At 41.3% G+C, this 17,332-nt stretch overlaps 1 protein-coding gene across 8 annotated transcripts in view; it reads right to left on the reverse strand.

Annotated features, from left to right (window-relative positions):
* Positions 1–17,332, reverse strand: part of PLXNB2 (plexin B2) — a 255,615-nt gene that overhangs the window by 109,310 nt on the left and 128,973 nt on the right. For 7 of the 8 annotated variants that reach the window (XM_040061703.2, XM_040061707.2, XM_040061705.2 and 4 more), the window contains one exon: positions 8,400–8,466. The exons of the other annotated variant lie outside the window; for it this stretch is intronic. The gene's annotated coding sequence lies outside the window, so the exon portion shown is untranslated. The remainder of the gene's footprint in view (positions 1–8,399; positions 8,467–17,332) is intronic. 8 annotated transcript variants of the gene reach the window in all.

Here is a 17,332-nt window from a genome sequence, read left to right on the forward strand (position 1 = left end):
GTACTCTATGTTTCTGTGTTTCTGCTTGTTACAATGGAAATGGTATTGTGACCCTTTTTTCTTCTCCGAGTACTCTGAAGAGACAAATAGCCTGTAGCTGATGATTTTTGGCTATAAACTGATGCAGAGAATGCCAAGGCCAAAGTTGTGACCTGGCAACCTCAAGGCTGGGAAGAAAAAAAAAAAAAACCTCCAAAACCTTATCCACTAAAAAACATGCTTCTTAAAAACCATGGTAGGTCCATCCATTTTCTGGAAATTTCCAGATCCATTTTTAGGGAAACGCTCTCTGTGTACAAACAAGAGTTGCAATGTTTCGCAAAGTGGTGAGTTCCTAGGAACTGTAATTTGATATGATTCAGTTAACCAGTAACAAATTAAAGTCATGCAATTTTAAGGAAAACCAGCAAGGATAAACAAGACTTTTGTTTACAAAGTCATTGGCTTACTGACTGACAATGAGAAATTTCCTACCAAAATGTAGATATTTTTACATCTTGACGTCATTTCATGACATTGTCATGTCAGCTTGATCAAACTGAGGGCTGCAGTAACAGTACACTAGAATATTGCCTAACTGTCCAAAGGAATGATTATTTTTAAATATGTCTTTTGCACTAGATTAACTGAATCAAATATGGTTGAAGATTGCCTTGAATTTAGCCCTAAAAAATTATTAGGCAAGCAAGTTGTCTCGGTATTTAATTGTTACTTTTATCCTTGTTAAATCCCTTAATTAAATATAATATAACATTAATTAAAGATTATTATGAAGGTTCAAGTAATATGTTTAAATGCTTTAAAGGAGGGAGAAAAAACAAGAACACAAGCTAGGCTTATAAATAGATTTCATATAAATTAAAAAATTAGCATTAAAAAAGTAACATCCTGAACGCACGGGGCATTTTTTCATGTTTGCTAGCACAAAAGTAACAGCAAAGGTTAAGAGCAGTGGAGATGGTGTATCCTATACAAAACAGTGCATTAACCAAATCATTTTCATTTAGCAAAGTGCCAGAGCAGTTTACCTAAGCCAACTGCCTAAATAACATCATTGCTATGACAAAGCGAGAGGATGCACTGCAGGAATGGAGCAGAAGTCCCATACTATGAAGAGACACGTAACACACCTGCAGCTAGGCTGCCCTGGCACCAAACCCAGGGGGATCAGCAGCATGAAGATTTCAAATGCACTTTTGCAGAAGCCCTGGTCTATAAGCCAGGTGGAAGAGTGAAAAGCCCTGTGCAGGGAGCTGGGAGCAGCAGGGTCTGCTGCTCCAGCAGGTGAGGCAGAAGGCAGCTGAGGTGAAGATTGGCACTCTCCTGCCTCCCCCAAGGAGCTCTCCTCAAAGCCCTGCTCCCTGGGTTCTGCAGGCTCAGAGTGCATCTCAAAAATTAATTAGACATGAAATGAATGGGGCCTCCTAAAACCTGTTTATTAGTAATTGCACAGTTCTTACAGGCATAGCATTCAGAGTCTTCTCCTGTACAGACAAACAGCAGCAAGATCATCAGCAAGAAGAGCAGCAGGCCAGTGCCCTTATCTGTGCCTATTCAAGCTGGTATTGTTCACACAGGTATTGTCCATTCAACTGAAATTAAGAAGTGAGGTGAGGAAGATGATTTCACTTACTCAAATTCTGCAGTCCTATAAAAGGGCTTACTTTGTCCAGGAATCAAAGGTTTATGAAGACAAAGCCAAAGTAGAATCTGAAAATGACACTAAAAATTATACTCAAACTGCACAATCAATGCAAAAGTCAAAGCTGAAAACTGATTTGCAACAGTTCCCTCTAAGTTTTTAATGCATTTCCTTTTCTAAGCAGGGACAATTCTCAATTTTTGTTGCCAGACACAAGCAACTTGATGCCAATATTTTCTCTTCTTTGAGAGTACAGAATAATAACCCAGATGGGCAACTCAGCCTCCTTATTCTGTGAAATACTGTAGGCTGACACATGGATTTGAGAGAGGTACATTACCTTCCATTCTGATCACACACTAGAAGAAAGAAGCCCACTACAGTGTGGGTGATAACCATGCAGTTGTATTCACTAACCTTTACAGTAAGAAAAGGACAACAGTTTAGGCTGCCACCTTTGGCAGAAATCTTTCAATGAATCTCCTCTTTGCATCCCCCCAAAACTTCATATTTGGCTTTAATATGACAAAGAACTTATGTGAAGCCCTATTTTACTGCACCCAGCCTTTCTACTTGGCTTTGCTAGACTTGGGTAAACTGCTTCTTGCCTTCTCTTGATCTCCCCAGGATGAAAAAGTCCTTGCCAAAAATAATTTTCCTTCACAATTCCCTTGCAGAGGTTTGCCCTGTTTTAATGCTGTAGCATCACATATCCTTTTAATCCCTGCCTACACATTTTAACATTTCAAACACATGATTATTTATAAGCAAAATGCCACCAGGGCATTGGTGAGGTAAAGTGGTTTAGTGGGGACTGAAACTGGGGAAGAGGGAGAGGGGAGGGTGAGTCATCATTTGGTGTTTTTAATCCTTCACTCCTCCTCTGTCGAGCTTTGTTATTAGAGGTAGCATTTACTCACTTTGAACAGGGCCAAGACAGCAAACAAGTTCTCTGAATTTGAAAGTCAAACAATTCCAGCTCCTAATTCAGCCATGCACGTCTGCTCCAGGCTGTTCAATCCCTTGAGACCCCTTTTTGTAGCCTAGGCTTTTCCCTCCTTTAAGTGCCAGCTCATCGACGGCCTTTGGCTAGGGTTTTGTGCATTCCCACCTGCTCCTGCAAGAGGGAGAACAGACTGGGATGGAGTGACGCCATCCTTAAGTTTTGTGTTGTATTCAGGGCTGGGCATTGCCACACCAAATGGAGCAAACAGGTTACAAAAACTGTTTGCACAGACAAAGCAAGGCACTTGACAATCACCACCACTCCAACTAAAACACCATTTGGAAACAAGTTGCACTGCACACTGAAGGGGAGACAGCACTTGTTCAAAATCTCCTCTCCCTTTCAGTCGTTGCTCAATAGAGCAGAAAAAAACTTGTCGTCCAGCCCAATTATACCACTCTGCTGATGCTATAACAAAAGGAGAGAGAGCCATGACAGAAATAACAAGATAACCTGCATCTCTAATGGAAGCAACAGCAGGAGGTAGAAGAATTAATTTCTATCACACACCATTTTTCTTTTCACTTCAAGCACCCTCTCCCTCTCTAAAAACTCCTTCTACACACATCTCCTGCTAAAAAAAAAAAAAATCATTGAAGACTGATCCTCCCAAGACTGCCTATACCTCATACTTTTTTCAGTTCCCATGAGAAATAACTCTGCCTCAAGGTATGAGAGCTGGGCATTGCAGGGGCCTGAGCCCAACCTGAGACTTGACAACATTTAGGTTCCAGCTCTAGGCTTTTTAGGGCTGCTTAAGTTTGGAAAAAACCTCTTAAATGTGGATACCTCAGGTTCAGCTGCCATACATACCCATGTTTCTGCACCAAAATACTTGTGCTCACTTTCAAAAGAGTGAGAACTCTGGAGTTCTAAGCATAATTTAGGACAACTAAGAATATGAAGAACCTTTGAGAATTAGACTACTTATTTCAGTAAATTAACTAGGTAGCAACTGAGAAAATGCTGATGTTAGACAGTATTTAGTTTCCTGGGCTATAAATGGATATAATTTTTACTTACCTGACAGGTGCGTCATGAGAATTAGCTAATATTGACACTTTGATCTTTGAAATGCTTTGCCGAGTATTAATTAAAGAAGGACCATTTTGCATTTAAAATATCAAGTATTTTGAAGTTGAATTTGTCTCCATCCCTCTCCTAAAATGGTAAAGAATCTACTGTTGTTTTTCTACATATTCCCCAGGAGATAATTTCAGAGAAACATGAGAAAGGAAGACTGGCATGCGGGTCTCTGTTTCAAGGAGGATGAATGAATGCTTCTAAATAAATAGCTGTATTTTGTTGCAAGAATCTTGTCTCCTGTGGGTCTTCTAGCCAAACCTGTAGGCTTAGTCAAGTGTTACTGGATTAGGAAGAAAGGTCACTCATACCCTCCAATAAAGCACATTTTTATAACTAACCTACAAGGTTTTTTTACAAGACAAGTCTCAAAGTGCAGTATGAGAAGTATATAACGTGTTTCAGATATTGAAGTCTGCAACTACTGGTAAAGTGTGGCCTCATTTCTCTACAGAGGGAAAGGTGCCAACATATAGGCAAAACTCTATTACAGTTAATCTGCAGCTGGTGATATGAAATATGTACTGACTTGTGTGATGCTTTTGTTCGATGGGTCACCCTGTAGGCTTCTGCTAGAGAAAAATAGAGAGCCAAGGCTTGCCTGTGGAGCCAGCTCTCTCCTAGTGACACCGTGCTCCATAAGGGCAGGATAAGGGCAGGACTTTCACCATGGGCACTCTCATTGCAAAGATCTAGCAGCAAAGGCATGACATTTGGCCTTTACATAACCCAGCGAACAGAAACTCAGATTAGAGGGAAATAAAAGATTGTATTTGATAGCATGTGAGAAAACAACAGTATAAATAAGTCTCCAAATAAGCTGCTCTACATGCCCTGGAGAGATCATTTTGCAGGGCTTTCCTGTGGTTGTTACTGCTGGTGGTTACAGCCTGACCTGGTGTCACAGGCTACTCGTGCTGGTAGTGCAGAGATGTCATCTCTCCTGGAGCTGAAGTATTCTCCTTAGAGTTAGCCAGGCAACACAGGGAAGACCGAGATGGAAGGAAAGAAAAAAAGACAGGACGTAGGTACTGGAAGAGAGGCCAGAAATCACATGCATGAAGACAGATGCCACCCATGTGTAGTGCCCTTGCATGCCCTTTAGGGTCTCAGCGTGACAGTGGCAGAAATTCTGAGGGAACATTTTGCAATGCCATGTTCTTGCCCACTGCCCAAGGCATGCAGAAGATATGGAACAATTTTTACCCGTTTTGGTGACTTAAGTCTTATGGTTCTAAAGATGTGTCTTAGAGGTGATTCTGGGGACTAAAGTCTGATTGATTGTCATATATAGAATTAAAGTTCCTTATGTGACTCCTTCATCATAGTCTCTATAATGGGAGACTTCTCCTGCTTCCCTGCCTCATTTCATGCACAGCATAGACATTACTTAATGAACTAGTAACTCCTAAAAATTTATTTTTCTCCTTATTATCAAGTGTGCCTCTATTCATCCAAATGTTGCTGAGAATTATTTATAGCATTCACAATACAGGAGCCAAGCTCTTTGAAATTATAATTAATTTTATAATAGCCAGCTGGATCCTGAAACTAAGGTGGACATTTTTGAGATAGACACTGGTTTTGAGAAAATATTTTCTAATTCTAGAAGTCTAAAAAGCATCTCCACAGATCTTCCAGGAAAAACCTGCCCACCAACTAGCAAAGCTTAGTGACAGCACATGACATGATGTGGTCCTCACCCTTCAAAAGGGTGTTTGATTCAGGCTATTTATGATGCCAGTGCACACATTTTACATAAGAAATACTGCTGAGAACAGTGAAAAAACACTCAGTGATACATTAAGAACTAGTTCCTGGGATCGTGGATTACAAAATGTGCAGTGAGAACCTAATTTTGGTATCTAATCAGGGCTGAGTGTTCTTCCTCTCTTGCCTGTGCTCTAATTGATGGCGCCTGCTCCTGATTCCCTAAGGTACACACTCCCCATCCTCCTCCTTGCAGTCACAGCCCCAAGATTATTTTGATGTATCAACAGCATAATTCAACACAATTGGCTTTTCATCATCTCCACCGCTCTGTTTCATGTTTTTCCTAGCCTTTCCTTATTTTTAAGTGGAACAAAACTCTCACTCTTCTCCATTTCTTTTCACCTCTTTGTGAGGTAAGGAAACACAGCAAGCCAACATTTAACTGAGTTTATCCAGCATTCCACCTTGGTCTTTTATCTCTTTGAAAGGTCAGTCCAGAATTTCATTTGATGAGAATGAGGAAGAGCAAGTTTATTCCACCTTCTGGCTTTACATGTAACCAAAGCCAAAATTCTACCAATTAATCTGCCAAATCATTGCAAAGAATTCCAGCTCAAGTTTCAAATTTAACTTTCAATTTTGACCAAATCAAAATTTTTAATAAATATTTCTAAATGTACTACACTTCAAAATGGATGATTATAAGAGCAGTTGCTGGATTTCACAGATTCAGGGCTCTACCTCCAGTTTGTGAGAGGCTGCAGGTAAAGCCACTGCTCCTCTTGGTACCCATGAGGTCCTCTGATCCCCCCCTTCAGCTCTGCTGTCTTTGTATATGAGAATGTCTCCACAGCTACTTTTGAGATACAAAGCTAAAAGTGCAAATGAAAAGGTATTTTCTCCTCTCCACAAAAACTTGTTAATTTGGTATTACTGCAAAAATCCCAGCCAATGTGAGGCAAATTCATTTTGAAAATTATTGATGAACGATAAATCTCTAATGTCAGATACCAGTAAGAGCCACATCAAAAAGAAGGTTTACATTTAGGACCTCCAACTACATATGCACAAAATCAAAATATCAGAAAAATAACATATATTAGAGATATTATTTATTTTTACATAAAAGACAAAATGCTAGCATCCATCGCTGCAGCGGGATGTGTTTATTTATCTGCCAGTTTCAGGATCAGCTAATAATCACATTGCCAATATTATAGTGCTCAGCTTCCTGAAATACAGCTCTACCTCATGTTTTTTAGTTGTTGCCACACACATATGTAAAATGACACTTTAACTGGGCAGATATCTTTTATAGTTCAATTGACACTCAAATGGTGCTCTCCTCCTAAACAGGCCCCTAAAAACTACAAAGAAGAAACCAACAATATTCTGCTTATTTCACAAAAAATGGGAACTAAAGATAAACTTTCCCAGAAGTAACAGTTGAAGATCGAGCGGTGAGAAAAATGTGAAAGCTACTGATAAAAAACTTTTACATGTACAAACTTGTCACACACATGGGATAGTTCAAGAAGTGTCACTGGCCTGAACAGGGTCATATGAAATGTATTTTTAGGATCTTGAAGCAACTAAAGTGACTGGTCCCAGTAAATTGCTTCAAACTGCATTGTTTTACTCAATACTTGGATGGTTTTAAAGGACTTGATTTTATACTTTATAAGCCTACATCTATTTAAAATGGGGCCAGACACTAGTAATGGAAAGAATCAATGCACAGCCTTATCTGTAAATCTTTAACTGAGGTACAATGCTGTCGAATCTGAGGATCCCAGATCAGTAGACAACTCTATATAAACCAGACAGCACTTTGCAATGCTATATGCAGCTCCTGCAGTTTTTAGTACTACTGGTCAGCCAGTAATTATTGAAGACAAGTTTCTCGAACCTGAAAGGCTAGAATTACAACTGTCCCAGCTTGTTAGGCATTTAAGACATAATCACTGTCCTCTTTAACATCTAAGTCATTAATTCTATACTTTATTCAGTATTTGGAAAAGCTTAGTTGACTGCTTCCAAGCTCATCAGTCAGGCTCTGGGAAAAGGAAGGTGAGATCGTGGGAAAAATGTAATACGAAAAAACACTGGAATGAATCTGTGGTAGCTAAAAGTTCATGACTATTGCTGCCCTGAACATCAGAGCCACTCAGAGTCCCCTGGGGAATGACTTGCAGAGATGCAGCTTTGCCTCGTACACAAATATATACATACGAATACACATGTGCAGGCACACAACTGGAGGGGTTCACATTATTATGAAATACGGCTAAGGAAGGCAATTATTTTAAGAAAAATAGTGGCGCACTTGCCAGTAAAGTAACAGTTTCAAGAGGTTCTAGAAAATGAACCAAAGCTCTTATTGTTAGAGAACTATTGACTCCAGGTTTGAAAAAGTGACCTCAAGCAAGCAATGATGTACTTAGCCTGGAACTTGTAGCTGCTGTATTTCACTCTAAATTGAACTGCCAATCCACAGTGCAATCTTTTTCTACTATAATCTCACAACTTTGGGACCAATATACCAAAAAATACTATATACGGGCTGCATTATTCCAAGTTAGACTAAACTCCTCTGGAAATGGAAAATATGTCTGCATTACTGAATTTAAGAATCCCTGTGGGTATTTATATGGGAGTAGTGGTTTTTTTATCTTTTTAAGGGTGCTTAGTGACAACTTTGTGTTGTCATTTTTCCTGCAAATAGTTCTTAAGTATGCAAGGGACTAATAGCACGTGGCCCCATTAAATGCATTTAGGTATACATTAGCTGATAGACCCACACAAAAGATATTCTATACCACACACACATCTTCACAGTGATCAGATCCTGCATTCTCACCACAATAGAAGTGGCTGCCAATTTAGCATGATTTATAATATCACCAATATCAATGGTTTGCAAACACAAATTGACACATGCTGTGAAATACTTACATTCACTTTTCCACTATGTCTTCTTCACTATAATCAAGCTATTTTCCAGGACAGTTTAATCTTCTTACTAAATAAAAGAAGGCAACAATTAAAAATCTATTCATATGCATTAAGCTATGTTCAATCACATTAAATTTATGAACTATAAAATATTGATTTAAGATCATCTATAGTGTAATATAAACTTGTAACTTGTTTATATATAGTCAGTTTTATTACATTTTAAACACAACTTTATCACACTATAACTTTCCATCCTGAAGCTAAATGGGGCGATGTTTTGTACTTCAATAGCTGCTCGGATAATTAATCAGATGGACAGTTGCTCACAGATGCATAACTAATTACTGAAGAACTGAGAGCTAAACTGATGTATTAACCAAAAGAATGCCTAGCATTACAGATGTGTAATTGTATGACTTTGTACTCCTCTGGCCAGAGCTTGAACACGCTCCGATCAGCGGCAGTACTTGGCACCTCCCCATACCAAACATCCAAGAATGGAAGAGAAGCAAAGTCTGTCCCTTTAGGGAAGGATAAAATACCATCAGATATTTTTTAACATCACTGTATATCCCGAAAAGTGATAAAAAGGGTTCATGTAGATTGTTCAACATAAATGTGAAGATGACAACTGTCCTCAAAAAAATATCCCAGGCAATAGACATAGTGAATGTTGTATGACTCGACCTGTTCCTTACACAGAATTATTTCCCAGTTGCTTTTAGCAAAGCATGCAATGCACAATCAAAGAGTTTGCAGCAGAAGCCAGTGCATGTACTAAAAGACCACCACATGGCAGTTCCCAGGTAAGAGAGCCAGAACACCTGGCAAAATCCACCACTTTTTCTCCAAAGCCATCTCATCTCAACTGAACATGACTTTTAGACTCACGACATAAACGTTAGCAAGACTTTTATTTTCCCTTCATGTTTCTTGAGGCTGCCTAGTCCTAAACCAAACTTATTTTGCTAATGTACCATGGGATTTAATTTCCTGTGCTCATACCCTGTATCTGGTTCTTCAGGAAGATGTTCTTTAAGACTATGTACATTCTTCTCTTTGCAGGGGAAAGCTGTATGATGGAACAACCCTCAGGGGGTATAGGATGAACATGGATGCTCAGCAAAATTGTGAGATAAGGCATATGGGAGAAGAGCTCGGTGAGATACTTAGAGCACAGCTGCACAATACAGCCTAACTGGAGAGTGTAAGATTGGATTGAGAAGGTTGTGCAAGGGAAGTGTAAGTAAAGCAGCTGAGCCAAAAGACAAACAGACAAAAAAATTAGATTGTAGAACTAAAGTAAAGGGCAGATTTCTTCCTATGTCTTACCAATAACCGGAAAAACAGATCTGGTGCAACTTAAGCATGAAAAGCAAATTCAGAAGTAAAAGGAAGTACAAAGGAATGTAAACCATTATCATCCTGTCAACAACCAAGAAGGAAGGAGGTGGAGGCAGTCAGCAAGGAAACAAGACTTGATCCTGCTGAGAAGTTTGCTTTATATATCTGCGTTTTTTCTTTTCTTACTAGCTTGTCTGCAAGCATTGCTGAACAGTAATTTAGGCACGTCTTGCACAGTTGGTTCACCTCCCAGCTTTGCAGATGCCAGAACTGAGGTACATGGAAATTAGTATTTGGCTGAGCCTGGAAAAGTAATCAAATGCTGTCAACCCTAGCTGTTATGTCCAGCCAGATATACCCCCAATAATAAAGGTATTAATAAAGGTATATCTGTTATTAAAAATAGCAGAAATGTATTTATTGAGAAAACTGGTTGAGCCATAACCCAGGACCTGGCACAGAGTCGTCTAACTACTTATGTGGCAGTTCTCACATGGATACAGCAGGCATTTCAGTCTGTAGTTCAGCTGTGCCAGAGAACGATGCTACCAAATTGTATTCAATTTTCTGTGTGCTTGTAAAATTGGAAGCCTTTTTCATAAGAGGCTTGGGACACAAGCCAGAAATCTCACTCACTGTCTCCCTATGTATTCAGACTGAGTCATCAGATTTTCCATGTTTCTCCACTCAAATGGCACACTGCTTTGGATGGACACAGGTGCTACCATCTGCCACGAGGCTTCTTCGGTTTGTTTGGTTTTGTTTCTTCTTTCTGCCTCCTGCTCATAGCACAACAGCTCTTTTTCAGTATCTTACACTGGATCTGGTCTTTCATGGTATGGGTCTGGCCAGCTGGCCAGTCAAAATGGACTGCTTGAACGAAGACAACTTCAATACATATTGCTAGCACAGGTCCTCTAACAGCTGGAGGAACTTGCAGATGGACCTGAAGCAAAAAGTACTTGGACAGCACAGAGAAACTGTTCTTTTAAAATGACAGAAACCATGAGCACAACAGAGCAAGTGGGTAGGGGGATGGTCACATAAACTAACTTCAGTTAGTTCACATAAATTAACAAGGCTAATCTTCCTGTTTCTTCTCTTTCCACTGGCTTGACAGAAAGAGTCTCGCCATGGATTGCTTTGTGGATTAGGAATCAATCTTCCCTGAACTGCTTTTTGGAAAGGACTCCCTCTCCCCTCCATAACCTGCAGAGGAGAGCCGGAGATTAGACTACTTTTAGCTCTTTCCTGTCTCAATCTGAACTAGCTTAATTGCTCTCACCTTTCATATGACAGTTTCTGCCTTTCAAATCAAAATACACCTTTAGGGGAAAAGGATGAAAACCACCTTGTATGGTCAATGACCCAGCAGAAACAGGACAACCGTGAACAACCTTCCCGTCCTGCAAGTGCCCACTCCTTCATGAGGAAACTGCACCTCAAGGTCTCAGATGCCATTATTTCAAATGATAAACTCGGGCTGACTGTTTGTGTCCAAGTGCAAAATTTTGCAAGCAGGTAACATGCTGCCCTGGCACTGCAACTGCCAGGAAGATAATGGCTTCTGAAAGCAGCAAGGAACAAACTGTGGCACTTGTTCTGCAGTGCCTAAAGCCCATGCTGTGGTAAGTATGAGTAAGAACATATTGAGGTTGTGGCGTTTTTTTTGTTTTTTTTTTTTTTTTTTTTTTGATGTTTGCTTCTAGAGCTAAAAACAGATCATAAACCACTTTTCTTTGAGGAAGGATTTTGTTTGTTTGTTAAAAAGGGCAAGCACCGGGTCAGGGATTGAAAGTTGTGCTATCCGGTTCCCAGACACAAACCATATTCCCCTGAGCCTTCAGCTATATGTAACATATGGATCAGATACTTTTTATATTACTTGCCCATGGAACTTTTATCCGGCTGTTGAGCTAACAAGCACTGCGCCCTTGATAGGATGGAGCACATAGGATAAAACTATGTGCTGCTTTTTGAGCTCAGTTTTGAGAATGGATATTCACATTTCAGTGTTGGGAATGCGACATTACAACACTGAGACCATGTCCACATGGAAACAGGATACAGAATTGAATATTAAAAACTTTAGGGTGATATCAGATGTCAGCCTAATACTTTAAATATTGCAGTGTATTTACATCTAATTAACTCAGTTTCACACAATATCTGGCTAATGTATTTTCTTTCCTCACCTTCTATTCTCTAGCTTACATGACTCTTGGTCATCTCTGTTCTGCCCTCTCCCACCTCCTTGACCACAGACACCAGGTTTCACTTCTAGCACGTGAGCTCCTGAGTCTTATTACTGACTTCCTTTCTCCTCTGCTTGGCCAACCGCTATTCTCTTGGCTAGCTCTAGACAACACTTGTTCAGAATGTGAGGACACAGACTTTTTTTCGGAAGCCTCTCCCTTACTTTAGAGAGCAAATGGAGCCAAGGCCTTAGTTTTCCAGGAATTCAACATAATCCTGACACAGCCAAATTTTTAAATTACCCAGTGTCCTGGTTTCATCCAGGACAGAGTTAATTTTTTTGCAGTAGGTGTGAGAGGACAGGGCTTGGAGCTGTGTAGGTACATCTAGGTTGTTATTTTATATCATCCACATAACCACTGGGGTGGGCAGGGATGGAAGGGAGCTGGAAATAAGAGACTCTTATTCTAGGAAGAAAAGTGTGGCTTTGGGTCACACTAAAGAGTGGCAGGTTGGCCATTGTTAATTTTCTCAGGGTTGCACCGCCTCAGGTTGGTTGGTGAGCATTTATTTCCATGCAAATCACCCTCTTTTTGTATACTTTTGCTATTACTATTGTTGCTCTAACTGTTCATTTTTGTACCTCACTGCTGTTTCCAGTAAATTGTTCTTTATCTCAACCTGCAATTTCCCCCTTTTCATGTCTCCAATCCTCAACTCCACCCCTAGAGCGCGAAGGGGAAAGAAAGCAGGATGAGCAAGGGAGTGGTTGGTTTGGAAGAGTCTTAGGGGTAGGCGGGGAGGGGGGGACGGACATTTATCTAGGGAGTGCTGTTCCATTTCTAAACCATGAGACCCAGAATTCAAAATTAACCAAAGATCACACACCTAGTTTTCCCTTCGCTTTCCTTACTCCTTCGAAGTCCTAAAACAGTATTACTGTTTCCCTCTGCTCTCAGTTCTCATATAGTCCTCTTTTTCTCTGATCCTTTGGCCTCTGTGGGACAGGGAAGAGAAGAGGCAAAGAACCATATGGGAAAACGAAGCAGACTGCCATCTGTGTTTGTGCTGACCCTAAAAGCCAATATAAACACAGACCAGTTAGACTAGTTTGCATTCGCCAGCCATTTTCAAAGTACTGAAGTAGCCCAATCATTTCAAAATACAAGTAAGCATTTCACTGACAAGAATTAATAGGAATCCTGTGTTATTCTGGTGTTATGCAGACTTACAGATAGCTCCACGCTTGCCATGAAATATTCTACAGCTGCTGCTTTGGTTTCAAACAACCCCAGCAACACCAACCATCCCCTCTTCACAACACAGTTGTTAACTACTAACTGAAGGACACAAAAATTCACCAAAATTGTTCTACTACCATTACTGTTCAATCAAGGTAAATGGTGCAATAACCAAGAACACCACTCCAGAGCCTCACACCTCAAAAAAGAAAATCAGTATCTGTTATATTACATTCTCTCTTTCATCTTCATGTCACTGAAGGCGTTCTATAGGCAGTTTTACTTCTGACAGCACTGATTTTCAATCAGTCTGCTCTCGCCTGGATTTGAAATAGGATACCGCATGAAATTGGATCCTGGCAGCCTCAAACTTGCCCAGGCTTGCACAGGAGGTTAAATAAAAAGAAAAAAAAAAGAGGATTTTTTAAACACAGGGTGCTAGTAAAACTGATTTTAAAGTGCCACTTCATTTCTTTCAACTGGAAGTAATATATTACCTCTATAAAGTCTTTTATACTAAGTTCTTAAAATTCTTTATTTATACAATGCCATTGTAAATAAGATTAGTTTAAAATTGGCTTCACTACCTCTTGCCATATATCTGCCAAGCTAGGGCCTAGTCCTGCAGTCTCTTTCATCATGTACTCGGTACTCACACAAGAATTTGGAGGTTTACTCCTTGAATTACAGAATGCAGCCTGCCTTATTGGAAAAAGGAGCAGACATGATACCTGTGAGTGAGAAAAAGGGAAAAAATGGGAGGTGTAAGAAGGTAAAAAGGAGCAAAGATTGTTAAATGGGGAATGAGGCATGGGTAAGAGAGAACAAGAGACATAAGGAGAGAACAGCAAATAATGGTGTGGAAAACAAGAGGAAAGGCATAAATGAATGAAAAGCTTATCCTGAGCACTGCAGGGCTTTAAATACATTTGTATGACATTGAACAGAGAAGAAAGAACAGGAAGAAGTGGAGAGATGAGAATTTTATTTTTAATTTTATTTTAAAAATCACTCAAAGTTCACTCCTTTTTTCATCCTGAACTGAGATGTCCATTCCTCTGAAGTGGGGTATGACTGGATGTAAGGACTACTAGCACGGTGAGCCAGACAAGCCTCACCTGAGACCAGCTGGATGGATCAGTGAAGTTTCCATGTCCTCTTTGACAGTGACTGATTTTTCCCATGATAGCCCATTGCACTGCAAATTTCATTCTTTTGTTTGTTTCTAAAAGTGGAAAAATGAACTACTACAAAGCCTGGTTGGAAGTTTGAGTGAAATTCCATCTTCCCCACTGAGAAATGTATAAAAATCACAACCTTCTCATTAATACAACAGTGGCCTGGCTATGCCTCTTGCTAAACAGATCAGAAAGCATCACAGCAATCCAGTGTTATAACGCCAGGAATGTCTCATTTGTCTATCAAATCCAATGAACAAGGTGAATCTTAGCCTAATTACAAGCAATATAAGAACACTTTCTTCCTTCAGATCAGACAGAAGGGCTCTTCTCATCTTCAGTGCCTCTCAGAGAATCAGCCTGATTCTCTCCACACTCTCCCTCGCTTTCTCTGTGACCTGTCTTCCTAATCTGGAATCCTTCAGAGCTGGGAACTGGACCCCCTGCCTTGATTCCCATCATCTGCACTGATTTATGCTAGCAAGCCAGGCCAGCTGGCTGCCTGCACACCCAAAGAGCCCAGACACCCTGATACTGTTCGCTTAGGAGAAAAATAAACAAAAAAACCCCCTCAAACACCCCTTCCCCCCCAACCCAAGAAAAGCACAACAATCTAGCGTGGCTTTGCCTGCCCAGTTAAAACTTGGTCTCTCCTTGTCACCTCATCTACCTGCTGCTGCTGGGCACAGGCACTTCCCTGGGTGTAGCTGTTCTTCTGGTGGCTGGACCCCTCATCTGCAAATACTTCAAAGGTATTTCTAGGCTGGGGAAGGGTACAGGCAACTGTACATAGTTCACTAGGAAAGATACATATGTTGACACTTTTTTTAAAAAAGAAACCATTCCAAACAGCCGTAGGAGCTGGCTCGAGCAGATCCTGTCCTATCTTGCAGAGCAAGTCACAGCAGGTTCTGTAATCACCGGCTCTGCAAACACCGATTTCCCCACACCCCCTCCACGGGACCTTAACTTGCCCGCTGCTCCCGGGCAGAGGACGCACACATCTGAACGTGCTGACAGGGAATGGCTGGGCAAAACCCCAGCTGATCTCCCCCGTGTTCAACCAACTTCCGCTCTTCGCTTACTAACAACCAGCTTTTTAAATTTTCTTGGTGTTTTTGTTTGGGTTTTTTGTTTGTTTCTTTTTGGTGTGTGTCAGGGGTTTTTTTTTGTTGTTGTTGTTTTGTTTGTTTGTGTGGGCCCCCCCCCCCCCCCCCATAAAACTTCAATTTTTCATGCTTACATGGAGCATGAGCTATGGGAATAAGTGCTTGTTCAGTTCAAGCACTTTATTTTTCCGCCAGCAGAGCAAACCTCGTTTGGATGCACACGAAGGGAAAGGCAATATTTATAAAGGAAGTTCCCACACTTCCTCTTCAAACAAATCACTTCTGGCTGGTTTTGCAATTACAGACCTACCGTAAAAAGGGGGTGGAGGAATAATAAAAAAAAAACATTGGGTATACTATTTCCTTTTAAAGTCCCTCGCTTCTGAAAATCAAGCTTCCAGAGAGGAAGGAGTTAAGCACTCAGGACAAACTGTCAAGTTTTCAGTAACTAATTTACTCTTCCTGTAGGCCTGGAGGAAATCCACAGCTGCCACAAATATTCCTTGCTCATTTCAATACTACTCGTTGTGAAATGGATTTTAATGGCCAAGCAAAGCCATCCAAACCGCAGACGTAATTAAAGCCACTCCAACTGGCTCCACAGAAGGTGGTGGGTGCCCCGCGCCCCGTCTCGGGGCAGATGCCGTGGCACAGGCCGGCAGCGATAGCGGGCCACCTCGGCCTCATCCCCGGCACAGCATCCAGCGCTGCTGCTGGCAGGACGGATCCTGCTCGCTGGGAGGGCAACAGGGCCGGGAACGGAGTGCGCTGGGCGGCGGACGGGGAGCCGGGAGCTGCCCGGGGCCGGGGCCGGGGCCGGGGCCGGGGCCGGGGCCGGGGCCGGGGCCGGGGCCGGGGCCGGGGCCGGGGCCGGGGCCGGGGCCGGGGCCGGGGCCGGGGCCGGGGCCGGGGCCGGGGCCGGGGCCGGGGCCGGCAGCACCTTGGCAGGGCAGGGCTGCGGCCAGCTGGGAGCATTTGCTCTCGCCCTTTTCATCCCACGCCCTGCTCCCTGGATTATAAAGCTCTGCCACCCCAAACCCACTTGTTTGTAGCGCTAAAGTGTTAAAAACCTCTTCATCCGTGAGCAAACGGTATTCGACAAGCTAATTTCCCTCCACACAGAGCGGCTGAAGTCTGCAACGCTAGCGCAGGAAATAAAGATTTTTCTGGGAATTCGCAATAAATCAGCTTCCTATTTGAATTGACAGACCTTAATTTCTTCTGCGGTGAGTCAAACTACTAGTCTGCCCAAAAGGTTGCTAGTTCCCCGGTATTGAAATCTGTATTAGATCCATACCCAGCCGAGGAAAAATAAAGTTTTCCCGAAACTCTTATCCAAAGCGTGGGAGTATGGAAAATAAGATCAGCATACCTTGCTGAAAATAGTTCTCGAGATAAAAGATATGATTGCTCTAACCTCCCTCCTCAGTCACAATGAGGTGCAAATGCCTTAGGAAACTCCCTGTGTCTACTACTCTCTTTTTTCATGTTTAATCTTAGGTTAGAACACAATTGGGTTTAGACTTGATTAACCTTTGTTGCAAAAAAATTCCCACACCTTAGAGTTACTAATTTCATTTGGTAACAGCTGCAGAAAACTAGCTCCATATTTTTGAAGTTAAATCACTGCCAAATTCTGTTTTCCAGTGCCAGCTGCACAGAGTAAGGCTAAAAATCTTTCCAAAACAATTACATTTAAATTATTAATTAACACCTCTTGCAGTATTATGACTAAAATCAATTAGTTTATGCAAAGGTATCTACAAACCTGAAACACAGTAACAGTGAAAGAGATTCTTTAGTTGATGAATAATTAATATAGCTTTTCATTTGTTTCACCTCATATGCCAAGTAGCACAAAA

Source organism: Hirundo rustica, chromosome 4, assembly GCF_015227805.2.
Source record: "Hirundo rustica isolate bHirRus1 chromosome 4, bHirRus1.pri.v3, whole genome shotgun sequence".
In the NCBI taxonomy this organism is placed as follows: Eukaryota; Metazoa; Chordata; class Aves; order Passeriformes; family Hirundinidae; genus Hirundo; species Hirundo rustica.